This window comes from Ascaphus truei, chromosome 2, assembly GCF_040206685.1.
Source record: "Ascaphus truei isolate aAscTru1 chromosome 2, aAscTru1.hap1, whole genome shotgun sequence".
Classification (NCBI taxonomy): Eukaryota; Metazoa; Chordata; class Amphibia; order Anura; family Ascaphidae; genus Ascaphus; species Ascaphus truei.
The window spans coordinates 369,272,874-369,298,132 of record NC_134484.1 but is presented as its reverse complement, the minus strand read 5'-3'; the positions used below and the strand labels follow the sequence as shown (position 1 = coordinate 369,298,132).

The 25,259-nt window shown below is 46.7% G+C and overlaps 1 protein-coding gene across 3 annotated transcripts in view; it reads left to right on the top strand.

The window, feature by feature from the left end:
* The window catches only part of GADL1 (glutamate decarboxylase like 1), a 311,010-nt gene that overhangs the window by 184,127 nt on the left and 101,624 nt on the right, over positions 1–25,259 (top strand). The gene's annotated exons all lie outside the window — the stretch shown is intronic.

Here is a 25,259-nt window from a genome sequence, read left to right as displayed (position 1 = left end):
CAAAGCCAATTTTCTTGGTAATCTTTGGTTAACAGAAACAATTCCTTGTTATATTGAACTCGGTTTATCTTCACATTAAAGTTATATATTTTCAGCTAATCCATATTCACTAAGCCTTTGTTTCCTTTGTTTCTGTTTTTTTTTTGTTTTTGTACTACAGAGCTACACAAAAAACCTTAAGAAATAACCAGATTAAAACATGTCCCTTTATTTGAAATGAAAGGTTTCAAGCACGTAATCATTTCTAATATAACCAGCCATCATGTTGTACTCATTTCATTGTTTTGTGCACAATGATAGTTACATTATATTTTTCCATATGATTCTTTCCTTATGAATGTCTGGCACACGGCATTGCTGAGCTTTTCTCATATTCATCTGTGTAAGAGATGTGCATAGAGTTATGCAATGGAGACCGTTTTTAAGGTGAAATTAAAATAAGGCTTTATTGCCTGTTCCTCTAAACAATACAGCAAACAAAAATATACATAAAACAATAAACACGTATCCCTGTGTAAGTGCTAACTTACTTCTCCAGTCCATCTCTGCAAGGCTGGGGGGGAAAGCCCCTTACCCAATTATCACCCCAAAGTCTCAGAGCTACCTTAACACAGGTGGCCCTTCAGGTCAGTGGTGTCCGAGTAGGTGTCTGCTTGAGGATCCAGGCATAGAGGTCTGGTCCCCTTGTGTGTTTCTCTCAGGACACAGCCCTCCTTTTCCTTCTGTCAGCTCCCTTGTGAGCTAAGGAATCTCTCTCCTGTTTCTCAGACCAGGTTTTTTCTAACAGTCCTATTCAGCCAGGTGGAGTTTGGTTAATTGCCTGTGTAATTAACCAGCACACTGCTGGATTTAGAGGAGTTTCTCTCCAACCGTGATAAGTTCCTGTTACAATCTGTACTTGGTCCGTTGTTCAGAGTCAGTGTCCATCATAATACTTCTGTATCTTCTATGTTTACTCATCAGCATGATTTGTAAAAATAATCATGAATTAAGTAGAAATAGCTGTCTTAGTCCTCATGAAGTACTCATTTACTCTGCTCTATAATAATCAAAATATATTTTATCCACTTTCCAACTCATGATTAGCTGATGCATACAATAAATAACATTGGCCATAACACTGATCATAATGGGACACATTTGGTCTATTATGACAACTCTCCATATTCATGAATGTCTACAGACATATCCATTGACAAAATGTTACATTCGTGCTCATATTTGCCATTTTAAGTACTATCAGATACTATATCAATCAAATTGTTGCTACATTGTTCCTCTGCGTATGTATCCAAGCTCTTTCTTACTTTTCCATATAAACTCAGTTAGTTGGTGTTGCATGATTTATTTGCCCTGAAGCTGTGTTGACAGCAGTGTCTGTTAAAAATGATGATACTGACTTCTCGGCAGGCTATGGATTATCTTCATGTATCTATTCCTGATAAAGGATAGTTTTTATATTAAGTACCGTAAATAGAAACAAAGAAACCCACTGATCTGTATGAACAATATTTGTTTTATAACACACACGTTTGTGTGTGTATACAGAACACACACATACATACCAAAGGTTATGGCTCCCGCTCTCGCATCATGGTGGGACATTCTGCATTATCCCTGCCTTTTAATCCTAACTGTGCTATTCTGTATTATAATATTGTACAATATTGTATTATCAGCAAAAGCAATGGAGTCTGCTCAATACAATTTCTTTTGGATTACTCCTTGCTGTATATATATATATATATATATATATATATATAACCACGAAAACAGTCAGCACACTGTTGTAAGGCATAAAGCAGTTGCTAGTCCCATAGAAATCCACATAGCAAAAGTACCAGCCCAAGGACTAGTAAAGAGACAGCAAACAGCAAGGAGTAATCCAAAAGAAATTGTATTGAAACAACTATTACACGATAGCCAACGTTTCGGTCCCACCGGGAGACAGTTGTTTCAATACAATTTCTTTTTGATTACTCCTTGCTGTTTGCTGTCTCTTTACCAGTCCTTGGGCTGGTACTTTTGATATATATAGCAAAATATATATATATAGCAAAAGTACCAGCCCAAGAACTGGTAAAGAGACAGCAAACAGCAAGGATATATATATATATATATACATATATACGTGCACGTAGCAGACTCTATTGCTTTTGCTGATAATACAATATTGTACAATATTATAATATATATATATATATATATATACTATGCTATACTATACTATGGCTCGGTGAGTGGGACAGCCGCCCAAGGTGCAACCCAGACAGTCTCCCAACACCTGCAGGATCCAGTCATCCCAGCACTGCCCAAGAACGCGGGCACCGCAAGTGACAGCAAATCCCCCCCAAAAATGAGTAAGACACTACTTACAAAGTTCTTGGCAAAGTTTTCAAAGAAGATATATTGCAGGAAATGTAGGGAAGCAACTACAACATTTCAGGGCCTACATGGACATTTCTACAGGTTGTAGTTTCTTCCCTAAGTTTCCTGCACTGAATCTTCTTTGAAAACGTTGACAATAACTTTGTAAGAAGTATCTTACACATTTCTGGGTTGGATTTGCTGTCACTTTTTCCGTTTTAGTGTACATTTTGTGTTGGCGACACACAGTTTTTTCCCCTGCAAGATTTTTAAGCCCCCATCTCTGCTCTTGGACTATTGCTATCTGTATGCCAACCAGTACTGTATATCCAATACTGGTATAAAGTAACAATGTTAAACCAACTGGCTCTAAGTGGCCACTATACCAGCAGAGAGTAAAGAGGTCATATGATGCTACCTGTATGCCAAACACTTACCGCAACATCGGTGTAATGTAATGGTGTTAAAACAAGTGAACACTATTGTCTGATATACTAGCTGAGAGCTGATTGTGCTCTCTGTATGCCAACCACGTCACCTAGTACCGGTGTAATGTCCCGGTGTAATATAACAGTGTTAAACCAACTGGACATTTTGGGCTAGTATACAAATAGAGTAGATGGTGCTATCTGTATGCCATTTAAAAAAAAAAGGGCAAATGCTGCACATCAAATACTGGGAAAAAAATGATGATACTAATACCGTTGCTTCTAGTTCCATGGACAGCCTGCCAATAATCCAGAGCGAATCCAAAGTAATGTAGATGAATAAGAGCACTATTGATTTTCATCAAGCAAAATGTATTGTGCCAAATAGAAACACGTTTCGACCTGTAGCTGGCCTTTATCAAGTGAAAGTGGCATAACATATGATTACAATAGAGCACTTCATATAGTCCCATACAAATTAAAGAGTCCCAGCTGTGGTCAGTCCTCTGTCATAAATTGTGATGGATGGAATTCAGCCAAAAATAAGTTTTTAACTTAGTCAATGTCATCTATGGCCAGTATGCAACACCATGTCAGCAGAATAAAAAAATGGTTTTAGAAACAGAGAACTGACATCTCTTCCACCCTAACCTTATACCAGTGAAAGTGTAACTTTGTGATTTCAAAATATTCCAAATGGAATGATCCCTCCAGCTCATTGGTGATTTGTTGTAGTAATATATTATTCATTTTGATTGCTTATCTTGAAATAGAATAGAAATATTCTCCTGATGTTAAAATTAATTTAAAAAAAGACACTGACCTTTGATATCAGACGATTAGGACAGCAGCTTCAGATTTATACTTATAAATAGAGACGTAGACTATATAGATAATTTATCTACTTTCTAAATGCTATCTGTGCGCCAGACATTTTCAGCCACAGAGGTGTAATATACAGTAATGTGGTGACATGGATATTTTGGCTGGTAAACTAACAAAAAGTAGAAACTAAGTAGAGAGAAGTCAGATGGTATATATGTGATCAGTAATATTAGTCATGTAATTATAATGAAAACATTATTTAGTATATTATCATATAATATATACTATATTTATATATATATATATATATATATATATATATATATATATATATATATATATATATATATATACATATTCTATATAATTGTAACGGTTTTTCTGGACCCTCCTGACCCACCCATTCTCAGATTGGCCCCTGTGGTCTAACCGGTCCCCATTACATGGTCGTGTCTGGTGGTGCACCTGTTGGCAACAGGACTCCTGAGTCTCCCGCATGATGTTGGTATGGGGAATGTCAACCCAGACAGGCAGCTGAGGTAGTGTGCGTGAGTCCTACCTACATACAGTGCAGTGCCTCCACCTCATCAGGATCTCTGCGTCCGCAAGGAGATGGTTCTGATGAGGACCTCCTCTGTGATGCCGTCCTCTGCGGAGTAACTTCACACTCACACACAAGCGTTCTTGTGAAAAAGGGCATCTTTATTGATGGTTCAGGCAGACTTCCCCTTTGAGTGGTCAGCTCAGCCGCTCATTTTTCTACAGCCTGTCCTTCAGAAGAATCTGCCCTCCCAATGGAGTTGGATCACCTCTCCCCAAGGGAGATCACCACCTGTGCCAGGTCCCTGGACACAGTGTAGGCCCTGCCAGCCTTACTGCTGCAGATCTTGATCACTTTAGCTACTTGCTGTAGAACCACTCTCTTGAACTCTTAGTTAACACACTTGACCTTGAACACCAACTTTGGGCAGTGCTGTGTCTTATATACCTTAGGAAAACAGCCACTAACAGTGGACTCAGAGCATGTGACCACTCCCTTGAATACATATGACACCTCACCAGGGTGTGAGGACAAACCTCCATGATTGATGCAGGCAATCCTGCATATTTACCAGGCTTACTGCCAGTATGAGAGAGAACTGTATACCATTTTAAACATGGCTACATAATATAACATTGTAAAGAAGAGATTAGAGACTGAGTAACTACCGCTCTTTTTTCCCTTCGGCAGTAGGATCTGATCAATGTGCCTCTCTGCCCCTTTCACTCTGCTGTCTGTCTCTCTTTGTTTCTGGCTGACCCTTTCCCCTGCTTCCTTCCTGCCTCATGATTTTGCTGCCAGTTTTCTCTGCTTGCTTTTTTTATTGTTTGGTTTTGTAAATGTATTTTAAATAAACTCAAGTGCAGATCAAACAGCACAGTTCCCCTCTCATCTGCACCCTTCCACCGCTAAAGCAAAATGGCGGCAACTGAAGGGAGGGCAGTACATATATGAAAGGGGAAAATACTGCGAGAATACAATAGATCCGATCCAGGTAGGAAGTTTATTTTTGGTTTGTATTTGGATCACCTATGTACATAGTCACGTGGTCCACACTGGCGTAACTACAGCGTAATGAGCCCCGGACATTTCACTTATCTGTCGGCCCTTGTGTCACGATGTCATAACGTTGTGTTGTCATGGCAATGTGTCACCATGTGATGCAGCATCACATGATACCACAATGTCAATGGAGGAGGGCTGCTCTCTTACAGAGGCCCTGTACACTGTGCTGGCAATCCGTTTCATGTGGGGAAGAGCGCAGGGCCTCTATAACAGCTTGGGGGGGGGGAGGGTGTTACATCACGAGTTGGGAGAGTTCCGACTCCCTTTGGGCCGCCTCCCCAAGCTGGGGCCCCCAGGATATGCCTGGGCATTCCGGGCAGTAGTTACGCCACTAGTGGTCCAGGATAACCGAGAAAGCAAGTGTTCCTGTAATCCGGATTTGGATCCATTATTTCTCTATACTGTATGTTACATTTTAGCTGGAAAGGAAAACATCTTCTCTCCTTCTCTTTTAAATCAGTAGTAGTTTTTGACATTAATAGGAACATTTCAGCCTTTTGAGGGTTGTTGCGTTTTTATTCCCTAGTTTTAGCAGCTCTTTCCATTCTTGTTTATGCACATTATACAACATAATTAGTTCTCTTCTTGTTACATAATGACATTAGAAAATTATTTTATGAATCATGGCCTGGTGATCTTTTGTACTGCACTTTTTAATCTCGGCTACAATACTAATCAAGCTTTGATCACAGGCTGACATTCGTAGATATATACAACAAAAAACAGAGATGCCCAAAACTACATCCAATATGACAAAAATACACAGTGAAATACCTATATATCTCTTGAAAGGGGTAATTTAGTTAAACACTTTGGTCAAAGAATTTTAAGCCTGCAAGCCACATCAAGACATGACCAAATATTGCAGGTATTGCAATACCTAACACTAACTGATTACAATTCTTATTTACCTCTATAATTAGAGGAAGAATGATCGCATTGGATTTGTCCCAACCAGCTGCATGAAAAAGACCTGCTTACTTGGAAAGGGGCAGGGGCGAGCTTAAACCCTGGGAGGGAGGAGCCACAAAACAGCTAAGGCCAGCTGGACAAAGTTAATAAACACACAGATTTACATTTGTATACATTTAGTCCAATTGAGACTTAATATATATATATATACAGTGTTCGACAATTACAGCTAAATCCCGTTATAACGCGCCTCGCTATACCGCGAATCGGTTATAACGCGGTCTGAGCATGGCTCCCGAATTGAAAGCCTCCATTTTGCCGGCTTACCTGCATCTCAAATTTTCCATTTTGCCACCTTACACACACTCTCTCTCCTCTTACAGCTGTGCTGTCCACGTGCTCATCATCTCTCTGCCCGTATCTCTCTCCTGTTCCTGCTGTCCACGTCATCTCTCTGCCCGTCGTGTGCCATCGGGGTTTTTTTTTTTTTTCGAACATTCAATTCAATGCTTTATTGACTACCAGACACAGACACAAACACAATTAAACATTAATACATTTTGTACAAAATACATGCAGGGATTGAACTCGGGACCTTCTGATACCAATGCCTTGCTTCTTACCTCTACACCATAGGCTTGGTGTGACAAGACAGAACCTATAAATATATTTATCCTCTACAACACAAGGGACAGGACATGTCAATGTGAAATCTTAAGGCAATTTCTAGCTGTCTATGACATCACACAGTTCTGTGGTGTAGAGGAAGAACTCTTACCAACATATGCAAGGGTCCTGGGTTCAATTCCTGTATGAAATGGTATAATTAACTTTTTTAATAAATTATTATTTTAATTATGTTGTCTAATTTATAAATATATAATTCTTTATTATTCTTTATTAAATAATAATTATTCATTAATCAATAATGATGTATTAATAATAATTCATTATTAATCATTCTTTATGATTAATTATGTATTATTAATAAGTATGATTATTAATTATTATTAACAGTTAATTAACTAATTAATAATTATTACTAAATACTTAATAATAATTATTAATACTTACTTATTAATGAAACGTAATAATACTTACTAATTATTAATAATTAGTAAGTATTAATAATTGTTATTAATAATTAAGTATTAATAATTACTTAATAATTATTAGCACCCAATTAGTAATAATAATTATTAATACTTAATTATTAACAACAATTATTAATACTTACTAATTATTAATAGTTATTAAGTATTAATAAGTTTTATTAATAATTAAGTATTAATAATTATTATTACTAATTGGGTATTAATAATTATTAGGTATTAGTAATACTTATTAATTAGTCAAAATTATGAATTGTTAATGATAATTAATAATCATACTTATTAATCATAATATAATTAATAATAATAGTATTATTAATTAATAATTATTAAAAAATAATTATTAATTAATAATTATTAAAAAATAATTATTAATAATACTTAATACATAATTATTAATTAATTATTAATGAGTTAATTAACTGCTAATAATAATTAATCATCATACTTATTAATAATACATAATTAATCATAAAGAATGATTAATAATGAATTATTATTGATACATCATTATTGATTAATGAATAATTATTACTTAATAAAGAATAATAAAGAATTATATATTTATAAATTATACAACATAATTAAAATAATAATTTATTAAAAAAGTTAATTATACCATTTCATACAGGAATTGAACCCAGGACCCTTGCATATGTTGGTAAGAGTTCTTCCACTACACCACAGAACTGTGTGATGTCATAGACAGCTAGAAATTGCCTTAAGATTTCACATTGACCTGTCCCTTGTGTTGTAGAGGATAAATATATTTATAGGTTCTGTCTTGTCACACCAAGCCTATGGTGTAGAGGTAAGAAGCAAGGCATTGGTATCAGAAGGTCCCGAGTTCAATCCCTGCGTGTGTTTTGTACAAAATGTATTAATGTTTAATTGTGTCTGTGTCTGTGTCTGGTAGTCAATAAAGCATTGAATTGAATGTTTGAAAAAAACGATGGCAAGAGAGCAGAGAGATGAGCAGAGCAGAGAGATGAGCACGTGGACAGCAGGAAGAGGAGAGCACTGGTAAGGCGGCAAAATGGAGGAGATTTAAATCTGTAATGAGGAAGCTCCAGAGCTGATGTCGGTGAAATTTTAACGCGACCCCCGGTTGTAACGCGGTCTTTGGGTTGTGGACCCCAAGGACCGCGTTATAACTATACATTTACTCGGACGGGTGGATTTAACCCCCGGGCGAGTAAATATTGGCCCAAGCAGCACACATGTGTTTTTTAAATTTCCCGCGCTCGCGCTGGAGACAAAAAAAAAAAAACCGGAGGCGGGTTCATGTTGTTGGGGGAGATTACCCCGCCTCCGGCTCTCTGAGCAGTGGCCTCCCTCCTCAGTGCTTCCACTCCTCCCCCTTCCGGCAGCTAGCCCCTTCCACGCCTGTCTGCCTCAAGCCCCTGCAGGGCCATCTGTCGCCCCCCCCTCCCTCCCATCAAGCCATCTGTCACCCCCCCCTCCCACCCATCGGGCCATCCGCCCCCCCCCTCCAATCGGGCCATCTGCCCCCCCTCCCATCGGGCCATCCGCCCCCCCCCCCCTCCCATCGGGTCATCCGCCCCCCCCTCCCATCAGGCCATCCGCCCCCCACCCCCCTCCCATCGGGCAATCCATCAGCCCTGCTCTTCTCCTGCTCTGATGGCCAGCTCAGATGTTAGCAGGGGAAATCCCCTAACCGGAGCTACTCCCTGCTCTAAGCAGGGGAAATCCCCTAACCGGAGCTACTCCCTGCTCTAAGCCTGCTCTACGCAGGGGAAATCCCTCACCCGGTGCTGCCCCCGCTGCCATGTGCGACCCCTCCTGCCGTGTGGGGGGCCCACTGCCGTGCAGGTGAGTGTTTGTGTGTGTGTGTGTGTGTGTGTGTGTGTGTTTGTCTGAGTGAGAGTGAGTGTCTGTGTGTCTGTGAGTGTGTCACCCTCTCTCTCCCTCTCCCTGTGTCACCCTCCCTCTCCCTGTGTCACCCTCTCCCTGTATCACCCTCTCCCTCTCCCTGTGTCACCCTCTCCCTCTCCTTGTGTCACCCTCTCCCTGTGTCACCCTCTCCCTATGTCACCCTCTCCCTGTGTCACCCTCTACCTGTGTCACCCTCTCCCTGTGTCACCCTCTCCCTGTGTCACCCTGTCACTCTCCCTCTCCCTGTGTCACCCTCCCTCTCCCTGTGTCACCCTCCCTCTCCCTGTGTCACCCTCCCTCTCCCTGTGTCACCCTCCGTCTCCCTGTGTCACCCTCCCTCTCCCTGTGTCACCCACCCTCTCCCTGTGTCACCTACCCTCTCCCTGTGTCACCCTCTCCCTCTCCCTGTGTCACCCTCCCTCTCCCTGTGTCACCCTCCCTCTCCCTGTGTCACCCACCCTCTCCCTGTTTCACCCACCCTCTCCCTCTCCCTGTGTCACCCTCCCTCTCCCTGTGTCACCCTCCCTCTCCCTGTGTCACCCTCCCCCTCTCCCTGTCACCCTCCCTCTCCCTGTGTCACCCACCCCCTCTCCCTGTCACCCTCCCTCTCCCTGTCACCCTCCATCTCCCTGTCACCCTCCATCTCCCTGTCACCCTCCCTCTCCCTGTGTCACCCACCCTCTCCCTGTGTCACCCTCCCTCTCCCTGTGTCACCCTCCCTCTCCCTGTGTCACCCTCCCCCTCTCCCTGTCACCCTCCCTCTCCCTGTCACCCTCCATCTCCCTGTCACCCTCCATCTCCCTGTCACCCTCCCTCTCCTTGTGTCACCCTTTCCCTGTGTCACCCTTTCCCTGTGTCACCCTCTCCCTGTGTCACCCTCTCCCTGTGTCACCCTCTCCCTGTGTCACCCTCCCTCTCCCTGTGTCACCCTCCATCTCCCTGTGTCACCCTCCCTCTCCCTGTGTCACCCTCCCTCTCCCTGTGTCACCCTCCCTCTCCCTGTGTCACCCTCTCCCTGTGTCACCCTCTCCCTGTGTCACCCTTTCCCTGTGTCACCCTTTCCCTGTGTCACCCTTTCCCTGTGTCACCCTCTCCCTGTGTCACCCTCCCTCTCCCTGTGTCACCCTCCCTCTCCCTGTGTCACCCTCCCTCTCCCTGTGTCACCCTCCCTCTCCCTGTGTCACCCTCCCTCTCCCTGTCACCCTCCCCCTCTCCCTGTCACCCACCCTCTCCCTGTGTCACCCACCCTCTCCCTGTGTCACCCTCCCTCTCCCTGTGTCACCCTCCCTCTCCCTGTGTCACCCTCCCTCTCCCTGTGTCACCCTCCCTCTCCCTGTGTCACCCTCTCCCTCTCCCTGTGTCACCCTCTCCTTCACCCTCTCACCCTCTCCCTGTGTCACCCTCCCTCTCCCTGTGTCACCCTCCCTCTCCCTGTGTCACCCTCCCTCTCCCTTTGTCACCCTCCCTCTCCCTGTGTCACCCTCCCTCTCCCTGTGTCACCCTCCCTCTCCCTGTGTCACCCTCCCTCTCCCTGTGTCACCCACCCTCTCCCTGTGTCACCCTCCCTCTCCCTGTGTCACCCTCCCTCTCCCTGTGTCACCCTCTCCCTCTCCCTGTGTCACCCTCTCCCTCTCCCTGTGTCACCCTCTCCCTGTGTCACTCTCACCCTCTCCCTGTGTCACCCTCTCCCTGTGTCACCCTCTCCGTCTCCCTGTGTCGCCCTCTCCCTGTGTCGCCCTCTCCCTGTGTCGCCCTCTCCCTCTCTCTGTCACCCTCTCCCTCTCTCTGTCACCCTCTCCCTCTCTCTGTCACCCTCTCCCTCTCTCTGTCACCCTCTCCCTCTCTCTGTCACCCTCTCTCTCTCTGTCTCCCTCTCCCTCCTCTGTTTCCCTCTCCCTTCTCTGTCGCACTCTCTTCTTCGCTCTCTCTGTCGCACTCTCTCTTTGTCTCTCATTCTCTCAGTGTGTGTGTCTCTCATTCTCTCTCTTTCTCTGTGTGTCTCTCTTTCTCTCTCTTTCTCTGTGTGTCTCTCTTTCTCTCTCTTTCTCTGTGTGTCTCTCTTTCTCTCTCTTTCTCTGTGTGTCTCTCTTTCTCTTTCTTTCTCTGTGTGTCTCTCTTTCTCTCTCTTTCTCTGTGTGTCTCTCTTTCTCTCTCTTTCTCTGTGTGTCTCTCTTTCTCTCTCTTTCTCCGTGTGTCTCTCTTTCTCTCTCTTTCTCTGTGTGTCTCTGTTTCTCTGTGTGTGTGTGTGTGGGTGTGCCGCTCTCTGTGTGTCTGTCTGTCTCTCTCTGTCTGTCTCTCTCTGTGAAGCGCCGACATCCAGACACTGGTTAAGGGGTTCAGGAAACTAGTCATTCACATCTGGCTTTTATTTCTAGAGCCGACATTGACACACACACACACACACACACACACACACACACACACACACACACACACACACACGTCTAATTGTAGTATAATGTAATACAATAAATACATTTATGTCAAAAATGAATGTTTTTCTGACTAGGAATTTATTAAATGTATTTTATTTATATATTTTATTTTAAAGCGGGGTTGGGGGCGGGACTAGGGGCGGAGTTGGGGGCGGGACTAGGGGCGGAGTTGGGGGCGGGACTAGGTGGCGAGTAGATTTTTTGGTTGGGCGAGTAGATTTTTGGGTGATTTGTCGAACACTGTATATATATATATATATATAGGAAACCAGGTGTCCCACCAAGGAGACAAAAAACAGCACTCAAGGTATATTGCAAAAGTGTATTTGAAAAAAAGCAGGCCCATATAAAACCAACGTTTCGGTCCTGTATAGGACCTTCCTCAGGGAAGTGCTGGAGAACACTTCCCAAGGAAAACATATATACCCATCACCCACCTGTGTGCATAATCAAGAACCAGCTGATTGTAATTAAAAATGGGAGTACTGTAGGCGCATGGGAGCCCTGTCATCACTGTGCAGCAGCTCAGCCTCACCACTCCTCTGTTTACACTTAGCTATCAATGCCAGACACACCGCACATGTGCGCCTGCAGGTGGAGCCAGTGAGCACACCAGTCATTCTAAGGCATCCCCCGTTGCCATGGCGACGCAACTAAAGCGTCTGTAACCATGGGAGTGTAGGCAGAAGCAGACTGCAATAGGGAGCAGGGGCACTGAGCCGTTTGAACATGATGACGTCACATCACCAGCAGCAACAGGTCCTGTAACCAAAATGAAAGTGCAGTATTAAAAACACATGAAGAGGTGAAAATATATACTCCAGATGCACAGTATTACTAAAAATCACTATCAATTGTGCAACAATAATAAATATACTAATATCACTCTAACATGCTACCAAGAGAAATGAATAGTGAATGCAGATTTGCTTGTAAGAGTTTGAAAAAGCAGACATAAAGGAAAGGAAGGAACAGGAAGGGGGAGTGGAGGAATAGGGGAGAGGGAAAGGGGGATGGGAGGAAAAGGGGAAGATGGAGGGAGGGAAAGGGGGGGAAAGGGGGGAAAGGGGGCAGGAGGGGAAGGGGTGCTAAGGAGCAAAAATGGGGTCACATAATAAGGCAAAAATTAGCCCAAAGATGAATACAGAAATGGATAATTCTAACTACACAGAGGTGATAGATGACAGTAAGATCCCCAACTTTAACTCATAAATGTATCTCCCTACAATGATACTACTGTTGCTACAAAAAGCAACCCAGTTTAAAATCCTCATTAAGTCCTCTGGGTGCCATAGTATCAAGTTCATAGATGAGCCTTGTTTCCAATTGTTTCTGTATTCATCTTTGGGCTTATTTTTGCCTTATTATGTGACCCCATTTTTGCTCCTTAACACCCCTTCCCCTCCTCCCCCCTTTCCCCCCCTTTCCCTCCCTCCATCTTCCCCTTTCCCTCCCATCCCCCTTTCCCTCTCCCCTTTTCCTCCACTCTCCCTTCCTGTTCCTTCCTTTCCTTTATGTCTGCTTTTTCAAACTCTTACAAGCAAATCTGCATTCACTATTCATTTCTCTTGGTAGCATGTTAGAGTGATATTAGTATATTTATTATTGTTGCACAATTGATAGTGATTTTTAGTAATACTGTGCATCTGGAGTATATATTTTCACCTCTTCATGTGTTTTTAATACTGCACTTTCATTTTGGTTACAGGACCTGTTGCTGCTGGTGATGTGAAGTCATCATGTTCAAACGGCTCAGTGCCCCTGCTCCCTATTGCAGTCTGCTTCTGCCTACACTCCCATGGTTACAGACGCTTTAGTTGCGTCGCCATGGCAATGGGGGATGCCTTAGAATGACTGGTGTGCTCACTGACTCCACCCGCAGGCGCACATGTGCGGTGTGTCTGGCATTGATAGCTAAGTGTAAACAGAGGAGTGGTGAGGCTGAGCTGCTGCACAGTGATGACAGGGCTCCCATGCGCCTACAGTACTCCCGTTTTTGATTACAATCAGCTGGTTCTTGATTATGCACACAGGTGGGTGATGGGTATATATGTTTTCCTTGGGCAGTGTTCTCCAGCACGCCCCTGAGGAAGGTCCTATACAGGACCGAAACGTTGGATTTATATGTGCCTGCTTTTTTTCAAATACACTTTTGCAATATACCTTGAGTGCTGTTTTTTGTCTCCTTGGTGGGACACCTGGTTTCCTGTTATTTTTGTTGAACAAGCACCTATTTCTTTGGAGCCTTTGAAGTGCCTGCTGTTATCTTTATATATATATATATATATATATATATATATATATATATATATATATATATATATATATATATATATATATATATATATATATATATATATATATATATATACATACATACATGTAGAGGTATCAGTAGTGTGTTAGCCGAGCTTCAATAATCAAAAAATAAATAGATGATACCGTTCTGTGGCTAACGAAATGCTTTTATTTGTGCGAGCTTTCGAGATACACTGATCTCTTCTTCCGGCGATGTTACAATGAATGAAGCAAGCAAAAGGTATACTTAAAAACAGTGTCTCTTGGAATGTTATCTGTGCTTGTCCTTCCCCCGGTTGGATGTGTTTTATGGCTAGAGGTGTCAAAAGGTTCCTGAAAGCAAGTGATGTAAGAGTGTGTGTGTGTGTATCTGTGTGAATATAAATGAATGGAGAGCCCACAGTATATATAGTGCTTTACAAAAGGTGTGTGTGGAGTGGGAGTGGATATAAATGGTGTGGGTAGGTGTGGAAATGTGAGAGATTGTAGCACAACTAAAAGTGTGTGTGGATACTATGTGGTCCCTATTGGTGTATAGGGATGGAAAAACAAGGAGTATTAGTATGTGTAAGAGACAGCTGTGTGTGCATACATATAGCACAGTATGTACAGACATGGCCTTTAGTGCTCATGGGAAGAGAGTACACTTGTGTCAGTAATCTTATACTATATTAGTGAAAGCACTGTATGCCTGCATGCATGCATGCATGCCTGCCTGCCTGGATGTCCGGTGTCCCTAGGGGCAATCTCATTGGTCCCTTGGCCCGCCCGCCCCCGCACACCTCTCATTGGCCTCACACACACACACCACCCCCTTGGCCCGCCCCCAACACCTCTCATTGGCCTGAGGCGGAGTGACGGGCCAAAGGTGTATATACACACACACACACACACACACACACACACACACACACACACACACACACACACACACACACACCGCTCCCCGCTCCAAATCACCTCTCCCCCCTCCAAATCACCTCTCCTCCCTCCCCGCTCCAAATCACCTCTCCCCCCTCCCCGCTCCAAATCACCTCTCCCCCTCCCCGGCGGCATCACCTCTCCCCCTCCCCAGCGGCATCACCTCTCCCCCCTCCCCGCTCCAAATCACCTCTCCCCCTCCCCAGCGGCATCATCTCTCCCCCTCCCCAGCGGCGCTCAAACTGAACTCTCCCCCTCCCCAGCGGCATCACCTCTCCCCCTCCCCAGCGGCGCTCAAACTGAACTCTCCCCCTCCCCAGCGGCATCACCTCTCCCCGCTCCAAATCACCTCTCCCCGCTCCAAATCACCTCTCCCGTACCCCCGGCGGGGGAACAGGCAGCTGCCACGCGGCGCGTAAGATGGCGGACCCCCTTCCTCCCTCGCGGCGCCGAGTCAGACGGTGGCGGCGCCCGGAAGTACAGGTAGGTGTCGCTCCCTCACCTCCGGCGCCAAACGGAACTGAGAAAGGGCGCATCAACAGAGACGTGTGTGTGTGTGTGTGTGTGTGTGTGTGTGTGTGTCACTGTCCACTGCCCCCCCTCCTGTCCACTGCCCCCCCTCCTGTCCACTGCCCCCCCCCTCCTGTCCACTGCCCCCCCCCCTCCTGTCCACTGCCCCCCCTCCTGTCCACTGCCCCCCCCCTCCTGTCCACTGCCCCCCCCTCCTGTCCACTGCCCCCCCCTCCTGTCCACCCCCCCCTCCCCCTCTCCTGTCTACTGCCCCCCCTCCTGTCCACTGTCCGTCCCTCCTGTCCACTGCCCCCCCCTCCTGTCTACTGTCCGTCCCCCCCTCCTGTCCCCCCCTCCTGCCCCCCCCTCCTGTCCCCCCCCTCCTGTCCACTGTCCCCCCATCCTGTCCACTGTCCGTCCCCACACCCTCCTGTCCACTGTCCGTCCCCACACCCTCCTGTCCACTGTCCGTCCCCACACCCTCCTGTCCACTGTTCGTCCCTCCCCTCTGGGGAACACGGAGAAAGAGGGAGAGAGAAGGGAGCGGGAAATTTTACTCACGGGCAACGCCAGGTCTCTCTCCCCCTCGCCGCTACAACTCACCTCTCTCCCTCTCCGCCGCCGCTCCAACTGGAACAGATGGCGGCACCCGGAAGGACCCCCTTCCTCCCCTCGCGGCGCCCAGTGAGAAGATGGCGGCGCCCGGAACTACAGGTAGGTGTCGCGTGTGTCGCCCCCCCCTACTTCTCCCCCCCCCACTTCTCCCCCCCCCCCCACTTCTCCCCACCTCTCCCCCCCCTCACCCCCCCTCCTCTCCACCACCCCCCTCCTCCCCACCACCCCCCCTCCTCCCCACCACCCCCCCTCCTCCCCACCACCCCCCCTCCTCCCCACCTACCTCCCAGAGCACGCTCTCTACGGCTCAACATCCCCGAGGAGCAGGAGGAGGGCGGCAGGGACTTAATGCTGCTAGGTGAGGAAATGCAAGGGGAGGAATCCATGCCTTTGACGCCCCCCCCCCCTGCCTTTGACGCCCCCCCCCTGCCTTTGACGCCCCCCCCCCCTGCCTTTGACGCCCCCCCCCCCCCTGCCTTTGACGCCCCCCCCCCCTGCCTTTGATGCCCCCCCCCCCTGCCTTTGACGCCCCCCCCCCTGCCTTTGACGCCCCCCCCCCTGCCTTTGACGCCCCCCCCCCCGCCTTTGACGCCCCCCCCCCTGCCTTTGACGCCCCCCCCCCTGCCTTTGACCCCCCCCCCCCGCCTTTGACGCCCCCCCCCTGCCTTTGACGCCCCCCCCCTGCCTTTGACGCCCCCCCCCCCCTGCCTTTGACGCCCCCCCCTGCCTTTGACGCCCCCCCCCCCTGCCTTTGACGCCCCCCCCCTGCCTTTGACGCCCCCCCCCCCTGCCTTTGACGCCCCCCCCCCCCTGCCTTTGACGCCCCCCCCCTGCCTTTGACGCCCCCCCCCTGCCTTTGACGCCCCCCCCCCTGCCTTTGACGCCCCCCCCCCCTGCCTTTGACGCCCCCCCCCCCCTGCCTTTGACGCCCCCCCCCCCTGCCTTTGATGCCCCCCCCCTGCCTTTGACGCCCCCCCCCCTGCCTTTGACGCCCCCCCCGCCTTTGACGCCCCCCCCCCTGCCTTTGATGCCCCCCCCCTGCCTTTGACGCCCCCCCCCTGCCTTTGACGCCCCCCCCCCGCCTTTGACGCCCCCCCCCCTGCCTTTGACGCCCCCCCCCTGCCTTTGACGCCCCCCCCCCTGCCTTTGACGCCCCCCCCCCTGCCTTTGACGCCCCCCCCCTGCCTTTGACGCCCCCCCCCCCTGCCTTTGACGCCCCCCCCCCTGCCTTTGACGCCCCCCCCCCCTGCCTTTGACGCCCCCCCCCCCCCTGCCTTTGACGCCCCCCCCCTGCCTTTGACGCCCCCTGCCTTTGACGCCTCCCCACCTTTGACGCCTCCCCGCCTTTGACGCCTCCCCTCCCCTGACTCCCCTCCCTGGTGCTCCCCTCCCCGGCGCTCCCCTCCCCGGCGCTCCACTCACATCACCTCCCACACACTGACTGACACACACAACTTACTGACACACTGACGCGCGCACACACACTGATGACACACACACACTGACTGACACACACACACTGACTGACACACACACTGACTGACACACACACTGACTGACACACACACTGACTGACACACACACACCGACTGACACACACACCGACTGACACACACACCGACTGACGCGCGCACACTGACTGCCGCACGCGCACACACACCCCCACACACACACACTGACTGCCGCACGCGCACACACACTGACTGACTGCCGCACGCACACACTGACTGACGCGCACACAAACCCTGACTGACGCACACACGCACGCACACACTGACTGAGGCACACACTGACTGTGTGTGCGTCAGTCAGTCTGTGTGTGTTTGTGTTTCTGCCTCAGACTCACTGACGCGCGCGCAAACACACAGTGACTGACGCACACACGCTACATGAAGCTGTAAAGGAGGGAGGGAGGGAGGGGGGGGGACTGGATTGATGTGAATGGGGGACAAACAGAGAGAGGGGGGAGGAGAGAGAGAGGAACGGGAACATTACATCCCGGGCAACGCCGGGTCTCTCAGCTAGTGACTCATAAAATTTCGATCTCTGTTTAGGCCACCGCTAAGTGTCCCGAACAGTTGCATAAATTTGTATTCATGCAACCGTCTCTCTTTCGGTGTTTTAAGATTACCATACTCAAATTATTATTATTATTATTATGTGGTAATTGTGGGGGTTTCTTAGAGCTTGTTGGCTGTGTGTTTATCAACTCATAGATATGTTTAATCCAATGCCTGTTCATACAAGTTGAAAACAAAACAGGCAGAGACAAGACTAATTAAAGCACCCATCTGAATCATACAATTGTAACCCACAGTGTTCCAATTCTATCTCAGAAACATAAAGCAGCCCATTTGGGTTGCCAATGTTTGTGGTAGAAATGACAATTTATGCTGAATAGAGTACTGTGAAATGTTCACGTCACTGCCAGTGCATCCCCTGCAACCTGCTGTATACACACTGAATTCTGCAACTCAAGCAACTTAAATCTGCTTAACAATATAAAAAAACTTATTAGGATTTATACTAGCTTCAACTTGGACGATTTTTAAGTAGAACATTTTTTGGGGGCACATAGATACAATTTATTGTGTTCATACCATTTACGCAAATATATTTCAATAAAAAAAATTTTTAAGTCACACATTGAGAAAACAATGGTTTATACATACAGTAAGTGCAAACAAGTACAATATAACCCCACCCCCTCCATATCTTCTGTCCTCTTTATGTACTGTATGTATATTTTGTCCCTGAAGAAATTACAATCTATTTTTCGTATTAAAAAACAGAACATGAGGAGGTAATTTTTTTGTGAGTGCCACACAGAGAAGACTGGAAGGCTTCTTATGGCTCATTCAACTGAAGGTCGTACACAGTGTCTTCCAGTGCCAGAAGGGGTCTTATAGAATAGCAGCACTTAGTAAATGAAGCTCAGAGTGTCCTGATCACAAGCTTTCTTGTTCACTGTACACTTTTTATATACCTCCGGATAGCAGTGGTTGTTAAGGCTTAACAAGATAGTGGTGCTGTGCTTGAGTTACAACTATTAAAGACTGGTGCATTTATTAAACTCTTTAGACTGTATTTTACAAATATTTATTTCATTCAAATAGTAAGGGAAGAGACCTCCTAATATAACCCTCCTATATCTTTACATAAGAAAATGGAACTGTAAGGCTGTAAATAAGAATGTAGCATAACTCTGGGTGTGAAAATAAAGTAGTGGTTCTTCGCATCTCATATTACCATCACACTTCGACCACTATCTAATAACTAAAAATAATTGTATGTCATTTCTTGTGCACAGGTTAGATCGCTATTAACATATAGAAATGTAAAAAAAATTGAGCAGTGTGGCATACATTTGTGAAATCTAAGCACATAATCGGCTTTATTGACCTTGTCAATATATTTACTAACCTTTTCAAAAAAGTTAGTCAAGCTTGTTTCACACAATCTTTTTGACCTAAAGCTGTGCTTCAGTAATCTCTTCAATTTCCTCAAGATAAATTGCAAACGTCAGCTCAGTAAAAGCATCATATAGTTTTCCTTGGTATCAACATCAAACTGACTGGGCTCACAATGTTAGCTTAATGAACCATCATATTTATGCAGCAAGATGGCATCACGCCTATGCCAATTTCTAGCCACATCCTGTACATGGCGCAGAGTAGCTAAATAATCATTATTGAAGTTATAAATAGCATTCAGGGATTCATCGGTGGGATGAGAATAAATCACATTACAGCCAGCTCACATATCCTTTTTTTTGTAACTTGCATTTTTATTAAGATTTTCAACAGTAAAATTAAAGGGGGTGGGTACAAAAAGAAAAAAGGGGGGGGGGAAACAACCATCGTATACATAGTTTTTATACATCAACAATCACATTCCAAATCATACAACATTGAAGAGTTTAGAAATGTTCATGGAAGTATATTACTCCTCATGGGGCCTTTCCCTCTTGTCTCTTCTCTCTCACTTATGAGTAATTTTTCTTCTCCCATCCCTCTTCACTCAATCCACTTCACTATCTTAACTAATCTCTTACATCCCATGATTCCCATACTCTATAGAACTTCCCTGTAGTGTGGTTTAGGAATGAGGTACGTTTCTCCGTTAGCTGAACTTCATTTATTCTCCTAATAACTTCTCTTCTGGAGGGGGAGAGTGTTTTTTTCCATGGTGCTGCCACAGTGCATCTGGCTGCCGTTAGTATGTGTGAAATTAAAGTTAGCGTGCAGGGATTCACATTTGCCAGATAGGTTTGGCTAGAATTATTTGAACTGGATCTAGCGGGACCGTAATACACACCATCTTTTACCAATTTCAAAAAGGTTACCCCAGGAGATCTGCAATGTAAGGCAGTAGATATGTGATATATCTCCTGTCTGTCCACATCCCCCACCACTCCTATCCGAAGCCTCCGGAAATATCTGCTTTAATCACTTGGATGTGTAATACCATTTTAGGATAATTTTATGTACAGTATGTTTTCTTTTGTTACTGTGCATATGGAAGTTTTACGTGCGTTTTCCCATATATCTTCCCAGTCTTCTCTCGTAATTTCTGTTTGAAAATTCAAAGCCCACTCTTCTATATATTGATGGGCGGGAGTGTCTTTCATTGGAGTTAGACCTTGGTATAGGGATGATATTAACCCTTTTTAATATCTTCTAATTTTACATAGTTCTTCGAATAATGTGGGTCTGGGAAATTCTATTCCTTGGGGACGTTGTTTTACAAAGTGTCGAACCTGCATATATTTAAAAAAATTACTCTACATTACATTACACAATTATGCTTAACCGTTTTTCGTAATATACAATTTATTCTACAACTGTAAACCCAGCACAAGCAGGGACTGTACATAAAGTCCCAAATATGCAGAGGGTAATACTACTTGGCCCTTTATATGAGGAACAAGTTGACCATGTAAGGGTTTGCTTTAATAAAGCCTCTTGTTGACTGTGATATGAGTTACTGTTTGAGATTCATTTTAAAGTTTGGGACTTGTGTCTGCATAAAAAAATACTTTCCCTGTTCTGTGTACACTGAAAGCTATATAAGGAAATATATATACTGTACTGCATGTAAACTGTCAGCGTGGTCTGATTTATTGTCATGACTGGAATAGGTTCACTCTGTTCTACAGTACGTGTAGATGAAAATTAATCTGGCTACATTTTTGAAGAAAGTTAATTGAGTAAGAAAATGTGTGTGACGTATTTTATCAGACTGTGATGGATGAGAACAAGTATTGGGGCAGTTATTCTTATAGAAGTAGTGATTTATTGACTTTGAAAGTAAAAAGTAGAGTTCACAACTTTGGTACAGTGTTTCAATTGCTTTTCCATCGCATCGGATAAAAGATAGCTATGTAATTAGAGGAAATCAAACCCCTTTAACGCATAACCCCCTAAAAATATTTTAAAATATTGAAATACTTGTAGGTACTGTATGTCATTTCTGTTAAAAAAAAACAATCAAGATTTAACTTTTTAAATTTCACTGCTAATGTTTCAGTTACGTCCTAGTAGGACCACTTCTTTACTCGGAAATATCTGAATACCTGCCATGAGGGAGACAGTCGGAGATTGGGGAGGTTAATGCATGGCTAAGAAAGTGGTCTATGAAGGAGGTTTTGGGGATTTTAGAGCACTGGGACTCCTTTTCTGAGAGGTGCAATTTTTATGCTAGGGATGGATTGCATCTCAATGAAGAGGGACCTTCTGTGCTAGGGTGGAGAATGTTAAAAAGGTTGGAGGAGATTTTAAACTAGGATGGAGGCGGGAGGGACAGGAAACAGATAACGAACTAACTACAATAGATGGGGATGGGAAAATAGCAAGGGGTCATAAAAGTAGAACGGGGGCAAGTGCGAGTTTGACAAGCAGCGACACACCCATGGTAAATACAGATAATACTAGAAAACTTCTAAAGACTAAACCCAATTGACGCAGATAGGCAGGAGCAGATAAGATAATAGTACAGACTGAAAAAAAACTTAAATGCATGCTCGCTAGAAGCCTGACAGATAAAATGGGGGAGCTTGAATTAATAGCTGCAAGGGAGCAGTATGGCATTACTAAAACATGGTGGGATGAAACTCATGACTGGGCAGTTAATTTGGAGGATTATTCCCTTTTGAAAGGATCGAGCAAATAGAAGAGGAGGTGGAGTATGTTTAGATGTTAAACCGGATCTAAAACCTATTATAAGTGTAGCCGGGAACCCTTTTTCCACCATTTGTTGTTGTGGGGTGGAGATACTGCACCTAGGGAACGCTCCGATAACGGAGGTTCCGCGCAAGAGGGAGCTGCCATGTTTAGGTTGGCGCCGGTGCAGAACTGGCATGGCAGAAGGTTGCGCATGCGCAGACAAGGGGAGCAAAGCCCACGAAGGAGGAGAGCTCAGATAAGAGGGGAGTTAGGGAACTACGGGTCCCAGCAGCCCCGCGGGCCCCCGTGACGCGCGAGGGCCAATCAGGTACGAGGAAGGGAGGAAAAGGAAGTGATGGGGCGCACGTTGGTTCAGAGCTAGCTGTAGGAGGAAGGAGAAGGAGCTCCAGTGTAGGGAGGCCGTCCGCCCCTACCTAGGCCGCATGCCCCAGGCCCAGTTAGGCCCTGAGTCCCAGTAGTGTGAAGCAGAGCTAGGGACTGGCCATAGACAGGTTCCGGATTCCCTTACTGTTACACGATCACTACTGGGACAGTTCTAAGTCAGCGGGAGGTCTGGGATCAGGCCCCGCTACCAAGTCGCAGCATGTCTTGGTGGGATCGCCCCGGACACCTACGGGTGACGTCATCTACGCCCACACTGATCCTTTGTGAAGATAGTTGCAGAACCGGGTACTGGAGTGCCCGGCAGGTAAACTTCAAGTGCACCAACGGTACCATCATTCACTCAGGACACGGTGGCTGCACAGTCACATACATATATATTCACTGTCTCACTTGAAGGTGGGGGACTTATTCTAAAAGGGAACTGGACACGGGGTGGGATCACCCGGTGAAGGGAAGGGGAGAGTTAGCGTTCGGTAGGACGCTGAGAGTAGTGTCTCCTCTAGGGAGGGACACCTGTTGATAAAGCTTATGGTTGCTACAAGTAAAGTATATTGGTTAAGGTATATTGCTGTGTGTGTGTATTAATGTACATAAGTTCCTGAGAAGACCCACTTCCCCTCGGACGGAAGCTGTCGCAGGGGGAGGCGCTGCACCAAGTTATAAGTATTGTGCGTACCCCAGGATCTCCGTGGCAGAGGCTCAGGCCCTGTGAGCCTACAGGTTATACAGCATATGGTAGTGGTCTGTGTTCGCTAGGAACCAGGGCTACATTTGGAGGCGCTGCTGAGATCTTAGACCTGGGGTGCCCCTCGAGCCAAAAATACCGCCACCATGGCGCTTCCCTCACGTCAGGAAATACGCGACTGGGCGCGGAAAATGCGCACGCCCGCCTGCCACGCAGTGGCTGTGACCCGAGTACCCATGGCCCTACCTTTAGAGACATTACAAATGGCCCTATGACAACTACCGGGTTTTGCCAAAGCCCGCCTGGTAGATATGCTCATAGATCAAGATGTTAAGTGGAACACCTTGCTAGTAGATTGCAGGCGAGATCTAGTAGTCCTCGAGCCTGCCGTCCCTCAATATCTGCCGCTTCCAGACTCTCCGTCCGGCAGCAGCCCATTGGTCTATCCACTTCGAGATTCCCCTGTGGGGGAACTAGGTGACGACGACCCTACGCTACCCTTTGCTCACTACCCCGCGAGCGAGGCGGGTAGCGGTCAGTCAGAAGTTAGCTATCCCGGGTCTAGCGCATCCGAAGAAGCGGGGGTGCGTAGTGACATGCTGCAGAGACTCAATGACAAGACAGACCAGTTCACCACCCCCTCAAGCTTACCGCCGTTAGCCATGCATTCCCAAAGCTACCGGAAATTAAAGGCCTTCTCGGGGAAGGAGCACACTAGGGGAGTAATGGAAGAATGGTCTTGTACAGACGTGGTGAAACGCCAACGGCTCATGGAGTGCTTGAGACCCCCGGCGTCCACTTTGATCAGCATTCACCGAGAGCAGTACCCCGACCTGACCTCTCGTATGATGATCGAGTTCCTCGTCGAGGCCTATAGCACGACCGAGGATGATGGGGCCTTGTGGGCCAAATACTACGCCATCAATTAAAAGGAGGGAGAAGATTTGTCTGCCTATATCCACCGCGTGCAAATCTCCCTAGGACCCCTGCTGCATCATAAATATGTGACCGCCTCACAGATGGACGAATACCTCCGCAAACAATACCTACAGGGGTCCAGTCCTACTCACCCTATTGCAAACATGATTCGTGATAACCTCACTCGAGGACCCCCCCCTCGTTTCTCAAACTCTTACAGCACGTCAAAGAGCACGAAACGCATCTCATGCTTCACTCCCCACAGAACGCTAAAGCAGCCAGCAGCACTAAACCCAAAGGGAGTGATGAGAAGGAGGATCCGCCGGATAAACCCGGCCCGGAAAGGCTGAAATACGCCGGACGAACCTCGCCTCCGTATGACCACCGTACCCCACCCAGAGATATGTCCTGCTACAAATGCGGGGAAAAGGGACATATCTCCTACGTTGTCGGATGGGGGAGTCTCGCCACCGGAGCCCGTCACCCAAGAAGTTCACGCCCCAGGCCATGATATGCGTTGTTTATGCAGCCAGCCCAGAAGCCCCTGTTCCCACCCAAAGTGGCGACGGACCCGAGGAGGAGAGTAACCGCGTGGGACCAGTAGCGCTGATCCGGTTGCTGGTGGACGGCATCTACTCCTCCGCACTACTGGAAACGGGATCTCAAGTAACCATCATATATCGAGGATTCTATGATAAACCCCTCCTGAAGCGGCCTCTGAAATCGACAGGGCATATCAAAGTGAGAGGCCTAAGCAATGACGACTACCCCATCGATGGCATAGTGACCGTGGACCTGGAGATACAACAGCTCAACACTGGGAAGTCTCACCCCATGAAGGTGGACGCCTTGGTGTGTCCAGAAACCAAAGAGCCCCCTAAGTATCTGATCATCCTAGGCACGAATGCTGACATTGTACAAGCCGTCATCCGGGCCTATCTACAAGAAACTAATGAACTGCCCATGTCCAGCCTACAGCTACAGCTTGTCCAAGTGGATCCAGATTCCCCTCCGCCACGCTCGGAGGACTAAGGACTGTTGTTCTGCGGCGGCCGGGGAGGGCTGACCAGACTCTTACCAGGAGAGACACAGAGGGTACCCGCCTGGTGTGCCTACGCTGAACGACGAGACGAGGAACAGCTCTTTTCTCTAGAAAGCATGC